Below are 15,515 nucleotides of genomic sequence, written 5' to 3' on the forward strand. Positions count from 1 at the left end.
AAAGTCTAGCACAGTGCCTGGCACACAGAGCACATCAATGCCACTGTTATTGTCACTGCAGTCAGTCAGTGTTAACACTCAAAGGACCCAGTTCCTGAGGCTCACACTGAGCCACAGATGTGTCTCAATGACGAACTGCTGAACATGGGTGGAACTGAGAGTGCGGACACCTGGCTCCTGGGCTCAGCTCTGCCACTGACTCACTGTGTGACCTAGGGGTACGTGTGAGTTTCTTATTACTGCTAGAACAAACGACCACGTTGTAGGGCTTCTAATGACACAAATCTGTTATCTTCCAGTTCTGGAGGTCAGATGTCCAAAATGCGTCTTTTTTTTTTCTTTTTTTTTTTTTGAGATGGAGTCTCCCTCTGTTGCCCAGGCTGGAGTGCAGTGGCGCCATCTCAGCTCACTGCAACCTCTGCCTCCCGGGTTCAAGTGATTCTCCTGCCTCAACTTCCCGATTAGCTGGGATTACAGGAGCGCGCCACCACGCCTAGCTAATTTTTGTATTTTTAGTTGATACGGGGTTTCACCATGTTGGGCAGACTGGTCTCGAAGTCCTGACCTTGTGGTCTACCCACCTCAGCCTCCCAAAATGCAGGGATTACAGGCATGAGCCACTGTGCCCAGCCCAAAATGCGTCTTACAGGCTAAAATCACAATGTCTGTGTCCTTTTGCCTTTCCAGGTTACAGGGTGCCGGCACCCCCCGGCTCTTGGGCACCTCCCCGTGACCTCTCTTTACATCGGCATATCTCTTTCTCCCACTCTGATCCTCCTGCCTCCCTCTTATAAGGACCCTCGTGATTCTATCAGGACTGCCTGCAAATCCAGGATCATCCCCCAATCCCAAGAACCTTAATCTAATCACATTGGCAAAGCCTCTTCTGCCTTGCAAGGCAGCATATTCACAGATTCTGAGGATTAGCATGTGGACGACTTAGAGGGTCGGTCTGTATCTCCTCCAGGGAAGTAACCTCACTGCTGTGTCCCCACCTGTGACAGTAGAAGGTCAGATAATGGCGAAGTCTCCTCCACCTGTGTAGCTCATTTCTCATGAAACCTCCCCTTGTCCACCCCAAAGGCCCCACCTCGAGGTCACTTCCCCTACCACAACTCTGGCCCTGGTGACAGCAGTTGCTGCAGTATTGAACCCCGCTAAGACCACCAGGTGCAGATATCTGCTGCTGGGAACCTAGGTCTACCATGGCCCTTGCTGCTAGAAAAATTATATATACAGAAACAAAACAAAAAAAAAAGCAACTTGATTTCCGACTTGCCAGGAAAATCGGAATTACTTTTATTGGTAAATAGTTTTGCAGCTATTTGAAGCGTAGAGAGCACTTCGTGAGCTGAGGCTGAGATGCTGGCATTCACAGGAAGATATCCCTGGAGTAACTCACACACAGCACAGACACAGAGGGAGAATCCCCATCCCAGGGACAGCGTGGCTCCCAGGGAACTCCCAAGAGACACAGGCCTCACGTGGTCAGAGGTTAGGCCTGGGTCAGAGGAGAGAGGGGAGTGGCAGAGCAGAGATGCGTTACATCTTTGTGATACAATTGTGAACGCTATGTTATGTTGGCTTGAGATCTGCTGGGTCTACAGAGGCGCCAGTCAAACAGGTCCTGGATGAGTAAGAGAAGAATTCATAGAGTTTCAGGGCTGGGTAATAGTATGTTTTTTAAAAGTGCCCCCCCCGCTTTTTTTTTTTTTTTTTTGAGATGAAGTCTCGCTCTGTCGACCAGGCTGGAGTGCAGTGGTGCGATGTCTGCTCACTGCAACCTCCACCTTTCAGGTTCAAGCGATTCTCCTGCCTCAGCCTCCCGAACAGCTGGGATTACAGGCACCTGCCACCACCACGCCCGGCTAATTTTTGTATTTTTAGTAGAGATGGGGTTTCGCCATGTTGGCCAGGCTGGTCTTAAACTCCTGACTTCAGGTGATCCACCTGCCTCAGCCTCCCAAAGTGCTGGGATTACAAGCGTGAGCCACCACACCCGGCCAAAAGTGCTTTTTTTAAGAATGAAAATTTTCTCTATTTTTTACATTATATTTTTCCTCCTATTAAATGTAAAAACAACATATTGTCTATCCATGAAATGGATTATTGTGCAGCCTTAAAAAGCAAGGGAATTCTGACATGTACTACAACATGGATGAACCTTGAGGACATTATTCTACGTGAAATTAATCACAAAAGGACAAATATTGTATGATTTCACTTCTATGCAGTACCTAGAATAGTCAAACTCATAGAAGAGAAAGTAGAATAATATTTGCCTGTGCCTGGGAGGAGGGGGAATGGGGAGTTAGTGTTTAATGTGGACAGACTTTCAGTTTGGGAAGATGGAAGGAGTTCTGGAGGTGGATGGTGGTGATGATTGCACAACGATGTGAATGTAACAACGCTAGAGAAACTCTCCACCTGAAAATGGCTAAGATTTGGCTGGGCGCTGGGGCTCACGCCTGTAATCCCAGCACTTTAGGAGGCTGAGGTGGGTGGATCACCTGAGGTCAGGAGTTCGAGACCAGCCTGGCCAGCATGATGAAACCCCGTCTCTGCTAAAAATACAAAAATTAGCTGGGCATGGTGGCACACACCTGTAATCTCAGCTACTCTGGAGGCTGAGGCAGGAGAATCACTTGAACCTGGGAGGCAGAGGTTGCAGTGAGCCGAGATGTCACCACTGCACTCCAACCTGAGTGACAGGGCGAGACTCCGTCTAAAAAAAAAAAAAAAAAGAAAATAGCTAAGATTTAAATATATCATCTTAGCCATTTTCAAGTGGACAGTTTGTTTCTCTAGCATGAAGCTACCTTCACATTGTTGTGTTATAAATTTTACCACAATTAAAATTATTTTGGGGGCCGGGCATGGTGGCTCATGCCTATAATCCCAGCACTTTGAGAGGCCGAGGCGGGCAGTTCACGAGGTCAGGAGATCGAGACCATCCTGGTTAACACGGCGAAACCCTGTCTCTACTAAAAATACAAAAAATTAGCCGGGCGTGGTGGCAGGTGCTTGTAGTCCCAGCTACTCTTGAGGCTGAGGCAGGAGAATGGCGTGAACCCGGGAGGCGGAGCTTGCAGGGAGCCGAGATTGCGCCACTGCACTGCAGCCTGGGCAACAGAGCAAGACTCTGTCTCAACAACAACAACAACAACAAAAATTTGTTTTGGCCAACCTGGGCAACATGGCTAAACCCTGTCTCTACAAATAAATACAAAAAATTAGCCAGGAGTCACACATGACTGTCATCCCAGTCACTCAGGAGGCTGAGGTGGGAGGATCGCCTGAGCCCAAGAGGTTGAGGCTGCAGTGAGCTGAGATCATGCCACTGCACTCCAGCCTGGGCGACAGAGTAAGACCCTGTCTAAAAAATGAAAAATAAAAATTTTTGAACTGGGTTTAAAAAATACCCCAAGGCAGGGCACCTCACACTCAGCACAGCTGCTGTGTGAGTGAGGCTGGCTACTTCTGTGTTGTGGGTGCTGTCTTGTGCAGTATGGGATGTTCCATGGCATCCTTGTCTTCCACCTTCCAGATGCTACTGGTGCCCCACCCAGGGTGACAACCAAAAATGTCTCCAGACATCGACAAATCCCCCTGATGGGCAAGATCACCCCCAGCGGAGAACCAATGCCCTGAAGGGTTGTTGGACAAAGGGGTTGAATGGTAACTGGGAAGTACTCATTGTAGTTCCTGATAAATAGCAGGAGTTTCTAGAAATGTTACTTCCCATTAGGAGGCCTGCTTGACAGTGTCATGGGAGGGGACACACACCCCTGCATATCCTGAGACACATAACACGTCTCTGCTTCCAGCGTGCCGGTGAGCCCACCATTACAGATGAACTTGGGACCATGGAGACTTTAGAAGGGCAGGCCTGGGAGGGAGCCACAATGGGTGCCTGACCATCCAGAGGCCGAGTGGAGCTCTGAGCACCATGACAGCCTATGGGAGGTATGAGACTCATGGACCATTCCTGGATTTCCTCACACTGCCTAACCAGAAGGTTCTCTCTAACCAGATCATCTGTAGTCACCAGACACAGGTTAGTTCCCTAGTACTCAGCCTAGGGCTCAACTCATAGGAAGTGTTTATTTTGGATGATGGAGCGGGTGGGGGTGGGGGTGGACATGGGGAGGTGATGGGAGCAGCAGTGGCAGGGATGGTCGAGATGACAGGGGTGATTGTGACATCAGTGGGAATAGTGGAAACTCTTGCTTCCTTCCCAAGAATATAATTATCTATAAGGCCAGGTGCAGTGGCTCATGCCTATAATCCCAGCACTTTAGGAGGTCGAGGCAGGCAGATCACTTGAGGTCAGGAGTTCAAGACCAGCCGGGCCAACATGGTGAAACCCCATCTCTACTAAAAATACAAAAATTAGCCAGGCATGGTGGCAGGTGCCTGTAATTCCAGCTACTCAGGAGGCTGAGGCAGGAGAATGGCTTTAACCCGAGAGGCAGAGGTTACGGTGAGTAAAGGTTGCACCAATGCATGCCAGCCTGGGCGACAGAGCGAGACTCTGTCTCAAAAACAAACAAACAAAGAAAATTCTATGATCATCCTCTGCTCGTTTATTACCAGGGGAAGGACAGATTATAAAAATCACACGAACGGTCAGTCGGTTTTCCTTGCTTATGTGTGTGACTGATGTCAGGGTTTTAAGATGAGGGGTGGGACTCAGGCTAGCGTGTGGCATTCAGACACAGGTCACACCCCTGGTGCAGGGTCCCTGTTACTGCACTGCCCCTTCTACAGGACACACTCTGTGGAGCCAGGACAAGCCAGGGTGAACCCTTGACCCAAAGCTGCAGATGCAGCTTCCTCTTAGCAAAATCAGCTTATTACTCAATCAGACGAAGTGTCTGCGGTGGAGGCGAGATGGGAGTTTAATTGGGAATTTTTGCCCGATGCCACTGTCGATATTTAATGAAAGTGGTGGTGGAGAACACAGGTCAGCACTATCAGAAATTAGAGCTGGTGTTCCTGGCACCCGTGTCCCCAGGAGAGGAGCAAGCCCTGCGGTCCCCTCTCAGCTGCCTCCTTACGAATAATATTTTTCTGCGGCTTGAAGCAGCTGCAGCAGCGACCGTAGCACGTGCAGCTTCCCCAGATGCTCAGGGCGAATTAAGGACCTGGTGCCTGGGCAGAGCACTACACAGGGAGTCAGGAGACCTGGGTTCCAGTCTAGACTCCAAGTGACCTTAGACAAATTGCCCAAGTTCTCTGGGCCTCTCTTCTGTAAAATAAGGGAGAGGGGTAGGGAGGGAGGGGAAGTGAGAGATACCAAAGGTGGCTTCAGATCCTCTATGATACTGTGAAACCAAGGCTGGCTGTGGCCTGAAAGGCCAAAAAGCCGCTGTTATTTCCTGGGCCTTTGGGATTGGAGTTCCTGGAGGCTGGCAGGGAGGGCAGGGGAAGGTATTCTACCAGCATAGGCTGGGCTCTCTTAGCCAGGGAGGGAAGGCAGAAGAGAGTGACGGGGAGTAGTAAGCTCTTGCCAAGAGCAGAGGGACCAGTGCCCAGTGGTCCCTGGAGAACCTTCCATGTTGGTCCTTCCTCTAGGCCATGGGAGGAAGAACCTGCCTTCCCTGAAGTTGTAGCTGCAGTAATGGCTGCAGGATATTTTATTGTGTAGATGAGCCACGATTTACTCAGTCCCGGGAGGTTTCCAGTTTTCTCTCCTAGAAGCAATGCTGCTGTGAACAGCCTTGCCCACATTCTTCATGATTTCCCCAAGACACATTCCCACAAGTTGAAGTTTGTGGAAATGGGTGGGGTTGGGTGGGCTGGATCCACCGTATTTCTCTCCAATTCCCCCTTTGCACGACGGCCTCTCACCTTGGGAAGACTTGCAAAGCTCATGTCACAGCTCCTGGGCAGGCAGTTCACAGAAGGACACATCCAAGTTTCCACTAAGCACGTAATACAACGTTCAGCTCTCCTGATAACCAGATAAATGCAAACCAAATCAACAATATACCCTTTCATGGCTTATCAGATTGATAAAGATGAAAGAGTGACAAAATCCAGTGTTGGCACAAGTTCAAGGACTCACCCACAACCTTCAACTTGTGGGAATGTATCTTAGGGAAATAATTAAGAATGTGTTCAGCCAGGCGCGGTGGCTCATGCCTGTAATCCCAGCACTTTGGGAGGCCGAGGCGGGCGGATCACGAGGTCAGGAGTTCAAGACCAGCCTGGCCAACATGGTAAAACCCCGTCTCTACTAAATATACAAAAATTAGCCAGGCATGGTGGCAAGTGCCTGTAATTCCAGCTGCTCAGGAGCTGAGGCAGGAGAATTGCTTGAACCCGGGAGGCGGAGGTTGCAGTGAGCTGATATCCCACCACCACTGTACTCCAACCTAGGTGACAGAGCAGGACTCCGTCTCAGAAAAAAGAAAAAAAATGTGTGCAAGGCTGTTCATAGCAGCATTAGTTCTAAGAGAGAAAACTGGAAACATCCTGGGGTTGGGTAAGTAAATCATGGCTCATCTACACAGTAAAATACCCTGCAGCCATTAAAAATGATATAATTATATTTGTTGAATGGAAACATGTTCCCAGTATGGTTATCCGACAGAGTGGTGGAGTATATTTCTACTTGGTAGTTTTATGTACATACATACACACACCACACACACACACACACACACACACACACACACACAGTCTAGAAAGGTATAAGCCAAGTGTTAACTGTTTTTTAATTCTACCTTCTCTTTGATTGTTTTTATTGTCTCAGTATATATGTGAGCTTTGCCTAATAAGTGGAGTTAGGAAAACAAAAATATATTTTTAATGACAAAAAGTGCTTACCAGAGCCTGTTGTTAATCTGAGTTACGCAGTTCCCAGGAGGCCAGACGAGGGGAAAGGCCCTGAGAGATCCTCTGGCTGCAGGCCTGTTTGTTGGCAAGGGGCCGGTCCGGTGCAAGAGATTAATCTCAGTCTAACATCCGCTGTGTCACTGTCTATTTCTGGAGAATGGCAGCTCCTCACCCTCTCCAGCTCAGGTGTCAGCTGCTGGGGAGAAGGCATCACTCAAGGGGAGGGAGTCCAGACAGGTGGTGACAGGCAGGCCACCGAGCCGCCCTGCACGAGGGAGATGCCTGTCTCTTCTGAATGTGCCCTGGAAGAGAAGGAAGTCGTGGTTATAAGGGGAGGGTGCTGCGGACCCTGTTCTGCCTAGGCCGGAATGAGATGGAGCCCACTTTGGTTTCAGTGGGTTGGAGGTAGACCCATCACAAGACGAAAGGTCAACTTCCCACTAGTTGAGCCTGCCCATTGTGGGGAGGTGAGCCGCATGACTCCCGCTGCCTGCCGAAGCCCTCGTGTTTTATAGAACAGCAGGACCCAGTTAAATGATCTGTGGCTGTGGGACAAAGGCTGACAGTTAGGACAGGAGCCCAACTCGTTCTTGAATTCCATTGTCCTAGAATCCATCGGTTGGGTGTCTTGAGCATAAACAGAAGCCAACTCTGTCTAATGTAGGGAGGGAAGGAATTTGTTGCAGGGATGTCAGATAGTTCACAGAACTGAAGAGAAGCCTGGAGAGGCAGGCTCAGAAGAGAATGGGGTAGCTCTGCAGGTGGAGAACGCAGAACGAATGGACAGTTTCTCCAGGGCGGGGCTGCTGGCTGGACTGAACGGGTTCCAGCCTTCTATTCAGTCAATCCACCCAAGACTCAGTGTCCTGGGACGGACAGACTCTGGCTCAGTGTGGGTTGGGTACCAACCTCTATGCCAGGAGAGGGCCACACATTTTAAGAAAGTTAAGCTAGGTGCAGTGGCTCACACCTGTAATCCCAGCACTTTAGGAGGTTGAGGCAGGTGGATCACTTGAGTCTGGGAGTTCAAGACCAGCCTGGGCAACATGGCGAAATCTCGTCTCTACTAAAAATACAAAAATTAGCCCGGTGTGGTTGCACATGCCTGTAGCCCCAGTTACTTGAGAGGCTGAGGTGGGAAGATTGGTTGAACCCAGGAGGTGGAGGTTGCAGTGAGCCATGACCATGCCGCTGCACTCCAGCCTGGGTGACAGAGTGAGACCCTGTCTCAAAAAAAAGAAAAAGAAAGAAAGAAAGAAAGATGGAAGGAAGGAAGGAAGGAAGGAAGGAAAGGAAGGAAGGAAAGGCACCAAGACATATTTAATGGGTGAGAAGTGATTGCCCCAAAAGAAGCTGGGAATTTGCCTCAGGAGAGATGAAGGGGGAGAAGCCAGGGGGCAACAGGTGGCTATGAAATATGTGATACCTATAGTGGGTTGAACTGCATCCCCTGAAAAGGCTTGTCCAAGTCCTAAGCCTTGGCGCCTATGAATGTGACCTGTTTTTGGAAAAAGGGTCTTTACAAATGTAATTAAATGAAGGATCTGGAGATGAGGTCATCCTGGATTGAGGGTAGGACTGTCCCAAATCCAATGGCAGATGTCCTTGTAAGGGAAAGGCAGAGGGAGACTTGCAAATTGGAGACTCAGAGCAGAGGCCGTGTGGAGACAGAGGGAGAGGCAGGCATAAGCCAAAGGATGTCAAGAACCACCAGAAGAGTTTGAGACCAGCCTGGCCAACATGATGAAATCCCATCTCTACTAAAAATACAAAAATTAGCTGGGCGTGGTGGCAGGCACCTGTAATCCCACCTACTCGGGAGGCTGAGGCAGGAGAATCGCTTGAACCCGGGAGGCAAAGGTTGCAGTGAGCTTAGATTGCACCACTGCACTCCAGCCTGGGGACACAGCGAGACTCCATCTCAAAAAAAAAAAAAAAAAAGAGGAACCACCAGAAGCTGGAGGAGTCCAGGAAGGATTCTCCCCAGAGCCTTCGGAGGGAGCCCAGCCTGGCTGACACCTTGATTTCAGAATCCTGGCCTCTAAAACTATGAGATAATAAATTTGTTTTAAGCCCCTCAGTTTGTGGTAATTTGTAACAGCAGCCCAAAAAACAAACACAGCATTCAACCCTCCTAGAATGGCCTTTTAGTGCTCTTTGCCCTGAGTACTCCAGGCTCAGGCCACCAATGGAGGTAGCATGGGCCCCAAACCAGGTTGACAAGACATTGTGCAGCTTTGGCATCATTATAGGACCCTCTGGGTCTTAGTGTCCTGGCAATAACTTGTGCAAGCATTCTTCTTCTTCTTTTTTTTTAAGACGAGGTTTTGCTTTTGTTGCCTAGGCTGGAGTACAGTGGCGCAGTCTCGGCTCATCACAACCTCTGCCTCTCGGGTTCAAGCGATTCTTCTGTCTCAGCCACCTGAGTAGTTGGGATTACAGGCATGCACCATCATGCCTGGCTAATTTTGTATTTTTGGTAGAGACGGGGTTTCTCTATGTTGGTCAGGCTGGTCTTGAACTCCTGACCTCAAGTGATCTGCCTGCCTCAGCCTCCCAAAGTGCTGGGATTACAGGTGTGAGCCACTGCGCCCGGCCTGTGCAAGCATTCTTAAGGCAACAGGAAAGGGTACTGGCTAACTGCATAGGCACTAGAGTGAGATCACCTGATTCTAGATCTTGGCTCTTCCATTCTTAGCTGGATAACCTCAAGCAGGTAACATAACTATTCAGTTTGCTTATCTGCGAACCAGGATCCTCCCAGGACCAGCCGCAGAATTTGTTTTGTAGACGAAAGGCGTGCAGGCAATGCAGGGTGCTTAGAAGAATATCTGGCCTATGGTGAGGCTGCAGGAGAGGCTGGCTGATGCATCTCCACTCTGTTTCCAAAGATCAATGAGAATTTCCACCTCCCAAGAGAGGAAAGCATGAAAACATACACAGCTTCTCTCTCCTCCAGAGAGTTGCAAGTTACCTGCTGGTGAATTTGGGGAAAAGAACTTTTGTCCTGGAAGGCAGGGGCCTGTGCCGGTCCAGCACCATCGGCCACTGGGGATCCACCTGTCTGATAGGGGAGCTGGCTTCAGAACTCCTTTGTGGCCACACATCTAAGCCATGTTCTCTGATCCTGTCTTTATTCATAGGTTGATTCAAAAATATCATTTACAAGTTCTAGTCCTAGGTATACAGCAGGGAACAAAACAAAATGCTGGACCTCACATAGCCGACCTGGGGGTGGGGGAGGAGCAGGGAGGCAGAAAATAAATACCTGCGCAGAGAAAACTAAAGAAGGAAGGGGGAGATGGAGGATGATGGGGTGGGGAGAGCACCTGCTTTGAATGGAGGCAGGGAGGCCTATTTGAGAAGGTGACCGCCTAGAGTCGCCTGAAGAAAGGGAAGGAGTGAGCCAGGCAGAGCAGGCAGGTGCAGAGGCCGCGAGGGCACGGCCTCTGCCCGGGTGTTTGAGGAATGGCGAGCAAGGCAGAGTGGAGGGGTTTAGCAGGGATGATACGGACTGTGGATTTCATTTTAAGAGAGATGGGGAGCCACTGAGGGTGGTTGAGCAGAGGAATGACTAGAGGTACTTATAATAAATCTCTCTACACACACACACACACACGCGCACGCACACGCACACGCGTGCTCGCTCCCTCTCCCCTCTCCTCCCCTCGCCTCCGCACTCCTCCCTGCTCCTCCACTCCCCGCTCCTCTCCTCCCTGTTGGTTCTGTTTCTCTGGAGCACCCTAACACGGGCACCATCCTCATATATCTGGAGTCAGATGCAGGCTCAGTCTGCAACTTCAAAAATCTGAACAATGCTAACCACAGGGTTCTTGAGTACGTGTGTGGCCAGGTACTGTGGTGAGAGCTTTTCAGATATTCCCTTGTTTCATGTTCACAGTGTCACCTCCAGGTGGCACTCAGGGTGGCTAGGCCTGGCCCAGGGTCACACAGGCACCAGGAGGTACAGTGGCCCAGCCTGGGGTCCGTCCTAACCCTAACATGGGCAGCATCTCTCCATTCTGTTTTTCGGGGCATCCAGGAAGCCCTTCTGACAAGGGTTTCCAGAAACTGTGCTCCCTGGATGCCCCATGGCTTCACCCAGCACTTTGGGAGGCCGAGGCAGGTGGATCACCTGAGGTCAGGAGTTCGAGACCAGCCTGGCCAATATGGTGAAACCCCATCTGTACTAAAAATACAAAAATTAGCTGGGGGTGGTGGCGTGCACCTGTAATCCCAGTTACTCGGGAGGCTGAGGCAGGAGAATTGCCTGAGCTCGGGAGGCAGAGGTTCCGGTGAGCCAAGATCACACCACAGCACTCCAGCCTGGGCTACAGAGCAAGACTCTGTCTCAAAATTAAATAAATTAATTAATAAAATTAAAAAGATACTGTGCCTCGAAGGGGCTTGTTGGGAGGGGCTGGGCCAGGCTGGTGCAGCCCTGGGTCTCGTGCCTGGGAGAATGGGAGGCACGACGCAGTGGCCAAGCTGCAGAGCCAGACCAGCTGGGGTCAGGCCCAGCTCTGGTATTTCCCTGCTGCATGGCCCCAGGCAAGTGACTTGCCCTCTCTGTGCCTCAGTTTGGTCAGCCGTAAGATGTGGATATTTGCAGTGGCCTTCCGATCGGGTTGGCCTGAGGAATAAACAAGGCGAGTACGTTCTGTGAAGCTTCAAGTGTGCCAGGCACACACCAGGTGCTGTGAAGTATTGGCTTTCGTTCGCTATTCTTAACTTAGACAGCTGAAGGGACGGGTCGGGAAAAGAACATTCCAAGGTCAAGCAGGAACATTGCAGGGATCCCATCCTTACCTCCACATGCCGCCTGCCAGCCCACCCTTCCACTGTCCTGCTGATCCAGCCCCCAAAGCCCCCTCTGGGCTTGCCCTTGACCTCTCCTGTGGGGCTTTGCACTTTCTTTTTTCTTTTTTCTGAGACAGAGTCTTACTTGGTAGCCCAAGCTGGAGTGCAGTGGCGCGATCTCGGCTCACTGCAACCTTTGCCTCTGGGGCTCAAGAGATTCTCCTGTCTCAGCCTCCCAAGCAGCTGGGACTAGAGGCGTGTGCCACCATATCTGGTTAGTTTTTTTTGGTATTTTTAGTAGAGACGGGGTTTCACCATGTTGCCCGGGGTGGTCTCGAACTCCTGAGTTCAGGCTATCCACCAGCCTCGGCTTCCCAAAGTGCTGGGATTACAGGCGTGAGCCGCTGTGCCTGGCAGGGCTTTGCACTTTCTACTTTAAATGTTCTCTTTTGTGCCTGTGTCCTGATGCCTCTTCTCTAAGACCTAAGCTCCATGAGGCCAGGGCCACCTCTCTCTGTCTCTCTCTCTTCCTCCTTCTCTCCCTGCCTCCCTTCCATCCTCCCTTCCTTCCTTTTGTATCCTGAATGGCATGTAGCATGAAGCCTCACCTGTTTCGCTAAATGCATGAATTAAAGGAAGCCATTTAATAACTACATGTCTATTGATTGACTAAAAATAGGTCTGTCTTAGAAGGTTACTATCTTAGCCTTCTCAGGCTGCCATAAGAAAACACCATAGATTGGTGGCTTAACAAGCAGGCATTTATTTCCTCACAGTTCTGGAAGGTGGAAGTCTGAGATCAGGATACCAGCAGGGCTGGGAGAGGGTCCTCTCTGTCTCTGGAGAGGGCCCTCTTCCTGGCTTGCAGATGGTCGCCTTCTTGCTGGGTCCTCACATGGCAGAGAGAGAGAGAGAGAAAGAGACAGAGACAGATTGGGAGAGCTCTCTGGTGTCTCTTATAAGAATACATTAGCCGGGTACAGTGGCTCACGCCTGTAATCCCAGCACTTTGGGAGGCCGAGGCGGACGGATCACGAGGTCAGGAGATCGAGACTATCCTGGCTAACATGGTGAAACCCCGTCTCTACTAAAAAAATACAAAAAAAATTAGCCAGGCATGGTGGTGGGTGCCTGTAGTCCCAGCTACTCTGGAGGCTGAGGCAGGAGAATGGCGTGAACCCGGGAGGTGGAGCTTGCAGTGAGCCAAGATTGCGCCACTCTACTCCAGCCTGGGTGACAGAGCGAGACTCCATCTCAAAAAAAAAAAAAAAAAACAAAAACAAAAAACAAACAAAAACACCATAAGAACACTAATCCCTGGCCAGACGTGGTGTCTCACATCTGTAGTCCCAGCACTTTGGGAGGCCAAGGTGGGTGGATCATTTGAGGTCAGGAGTTTGAGACCAGTCTGGCCAACATGGTGAAACCCCGTCTCCACTAAAACTACAAAAAAAAATTAACGGGGCCTTGTGGCGCACACCTGTAATCCCAGCTACTCGGGAGGCTGAGGCAGGAGAATCGCTTGAACCCAGGAAGCAGAGGTTGTGGTGAGTCGAGATCGCGCCACTGCACTCCAGAGTGAGAGTCCATCTTTTGCGAGGGTGGGGAGGAAGAACACTAATCCCATCAGGACGTCCACACCCTAATTACCTAATCTCATCTAACCCTCACTGCCTCCCAGAGGCCTCACCTCCAACTACCATCACACTGGGGGCTAGGGCTTCCACATCTGCATTTTGGGGATCTAAATGTTTAGTCCATAATAGCCACCTAATGGCTGGGCCTGGTGGCTCATGCCTTTAATCTCAGAGCTTTGGGAAGCTGAGGTGGGAGGATGGCTGGAGGACAGCAGTTCGAGACCAGCCTGGGTGTATTAGTCTGTTCTCATGCTGCTAATAAAGACATACCTGAGACTGGGTGATTTATAAAGGAAAGAGGTTTAATGGACTCATAGTTCCACATGGCTGGGGAGGCCTCACAATCATGGTGGAAGGCGAATGAGGAGCAAACTCATGTCTTACGTGGTGGCAGGCAAGAGCACAGGTAGAGGGGAACTCCCCTTTATAAAAATGTCATGGTAGTGAGACTTATTCACTACCAGGAGAACAGTCTGAGGGAAACCTACCAACCCCATGATTCAATTGTCTCCCCCGTAACAGTTGGGGATTATTATAATTCAAGGTGAGATGTGGGTAAGGACGCAGCCAAACCATATCACTGGGCATATAGCGAGACCCCATCTTTAAAAAAAAATTTAAAAGTCTACACAATAGCTGCATACTTAGTAGAGCATTTCAGTCTAAAGCAGTGATCCTCAACTGAGGTGACTTTGTCCTTCCCAATCCAGGAGACATATAGCAGTGTCTAGAGACAGTTTTTTTTTTTGTTTTTTTTTTTTTGAGATGGAGTTTCGCTCTTGTTATCCAGACTGGAGTGCAGTGGTATGATCTCAGCTCACTGCAGCCTCCACCTCCTGGGTTCAAGCAATTCTCCTGCCTCAGCCTCCCAGGTAGTTGGGATTACAGGCATGTGCCACTATGCCCAGCTAATTTTTGTATTTTTAGTACAGACAGGGTTTCGCCATGTTGGCCAGGGTGGTCTCGAACTCCTGACCTCAGGTGATCCACTCGCCTTGGCCTCCCAAAGTACTAGGATTACAGGCATGAGCCACTGCACCGGGACTGGAGACAGTTTTGATTGTCACACTGGGTGGGGTGTGCTGCTGGCATCTGGTGGGTGGAGGCCAGCAGGGATGCTGCTAAACATCCTACAGGACACAGGACAGGCCCTATGTCAAAAAATGATCCTGTCCCAAATGTCAGTAATGGCCAAGTTGAGAAACCTTGGTCTAACCAACGGTCCGCTAGGGGAGAAGACGGGACCCTGGAATCTGCCTATGCCAAGTCCAGAGTTGTGCTGTTGGCTTCACAGCCTTTCTAGACAGCTTTTGTAGCAATACCCCCCTCAGCCTTGTGCTGGGCTCTGTCTGCCTGGCAGACTCTCTTTGTCCAACTCCTCGTATTTCTCTGCCCTTTGTGAGCTATGAAAGCTCATCAAGTCAGTGGATCTTATTATGAAAGCTCCACTAAGCACTGCCGTTCCAAAGTCCCCACCCCGGTGGGCTTGTGTGCACCATTTTCCAAACAAGTCCATTTCTTCTAGCCACACAGAAATGTGAGATGACATTTTCTAAAACTGTCACTTTGCAAAGATGCCAAGATGAGTCTCAAGGCACCAGAACTGACTTGGGAAGTCATGGCTTGCAAAGGTTGGATTTAAACGGCAGGCGCTGTGGGCTTACGTTGTTGGGTTGTGGTTGTTTTCCGGTTGATACCGCTTCCTGAAGATGAGGATTTCTAGAAAATTTCTCCAGCTAAATAATGATCTGTCACTTGTTTGGAGGCTGCAGATAATCTGCTGGCTTTAGAAACTGTCTGTGCTTCACACAGTCTGTTGGTGTCCATCTTATTTATTTTCATAACGTTTTTGGCTGGGGTGGGCTGTTAGGAGGCAGGTTGATTGCTATTTTTCCATTTTTTCATTGAAGACATCAGTGTCTGCAAAAAAAAAAAAAAAAAAAGCCCAGTATAACTTTGTTTTAAAGTGCTCCTGTTTTTATTTTTATTTTTGAAAAGATAAATCTCTCCTGTTTTATTCAAATACATTTAAAATTCTCAGAAGTAGGCAGAAGTTTGGCCTCTTTAAGAAAAAGAACCAGTCAAAAACAGTAATCAAGTGTAAATTGAGGAGGCCTGCAGAGCTCTGGTCCAGCTAATTCCTTGGGTATATAAAGCAGACACTGATTCCGGCAAAGAAGGGAACGGCAGAGTCTTGTTGCTAGGCAATGGTTCCCATGGGACAGAAGCATCGAT

At 49.7% G+C, this 15,515-nt stretch overlaps 1 protein-coding gene and 1 long non-coding RNA gene across 3 annotated transcripts in view; one reads left to right on the forward strand and one right to left on the reverse strand.

Annotated features, from left to right (window-relative positions):
- Positions 1 to 15,515, forward strand: part of LRRC38 (leucine rich repeat containing 38) — a 112,584-nt gene that overhangs the window by 21,137 nt on the left and 75,932 nt on the right. The gene's annotated exons all lie outside the window — the stretch shown is intronic.
- On the reverse strand, positions 1,276 to 6,908 carry LOC102136139 (uncharacterized). Its single transcript, XR_274045.5, has 3 exons — positions 6,835 to 6,908; positions 5,854 to 5,956; positions 1,276 to 1,627 (listed from the first exon to the last, which is right to left on the reverse strand). It is a non-coding gene; the product is annotated as an uncharacterized lncRNA (long non-coding RNA).

This window comes from Macaca fascicularis, chromosome 1 (genome assembly GCF_037993035.2).
Source record: "Macaca fascicularis isolate 582-1 chromosome 1, T2T-MFA8v1.1".
Taxonomy (NCBI): domain Eukaryota; kingdom Metazoa; phylum Chordata; class Mammalia; order Primates; family Cercopithecidae; genus Macaca; species Macaca fascicularis.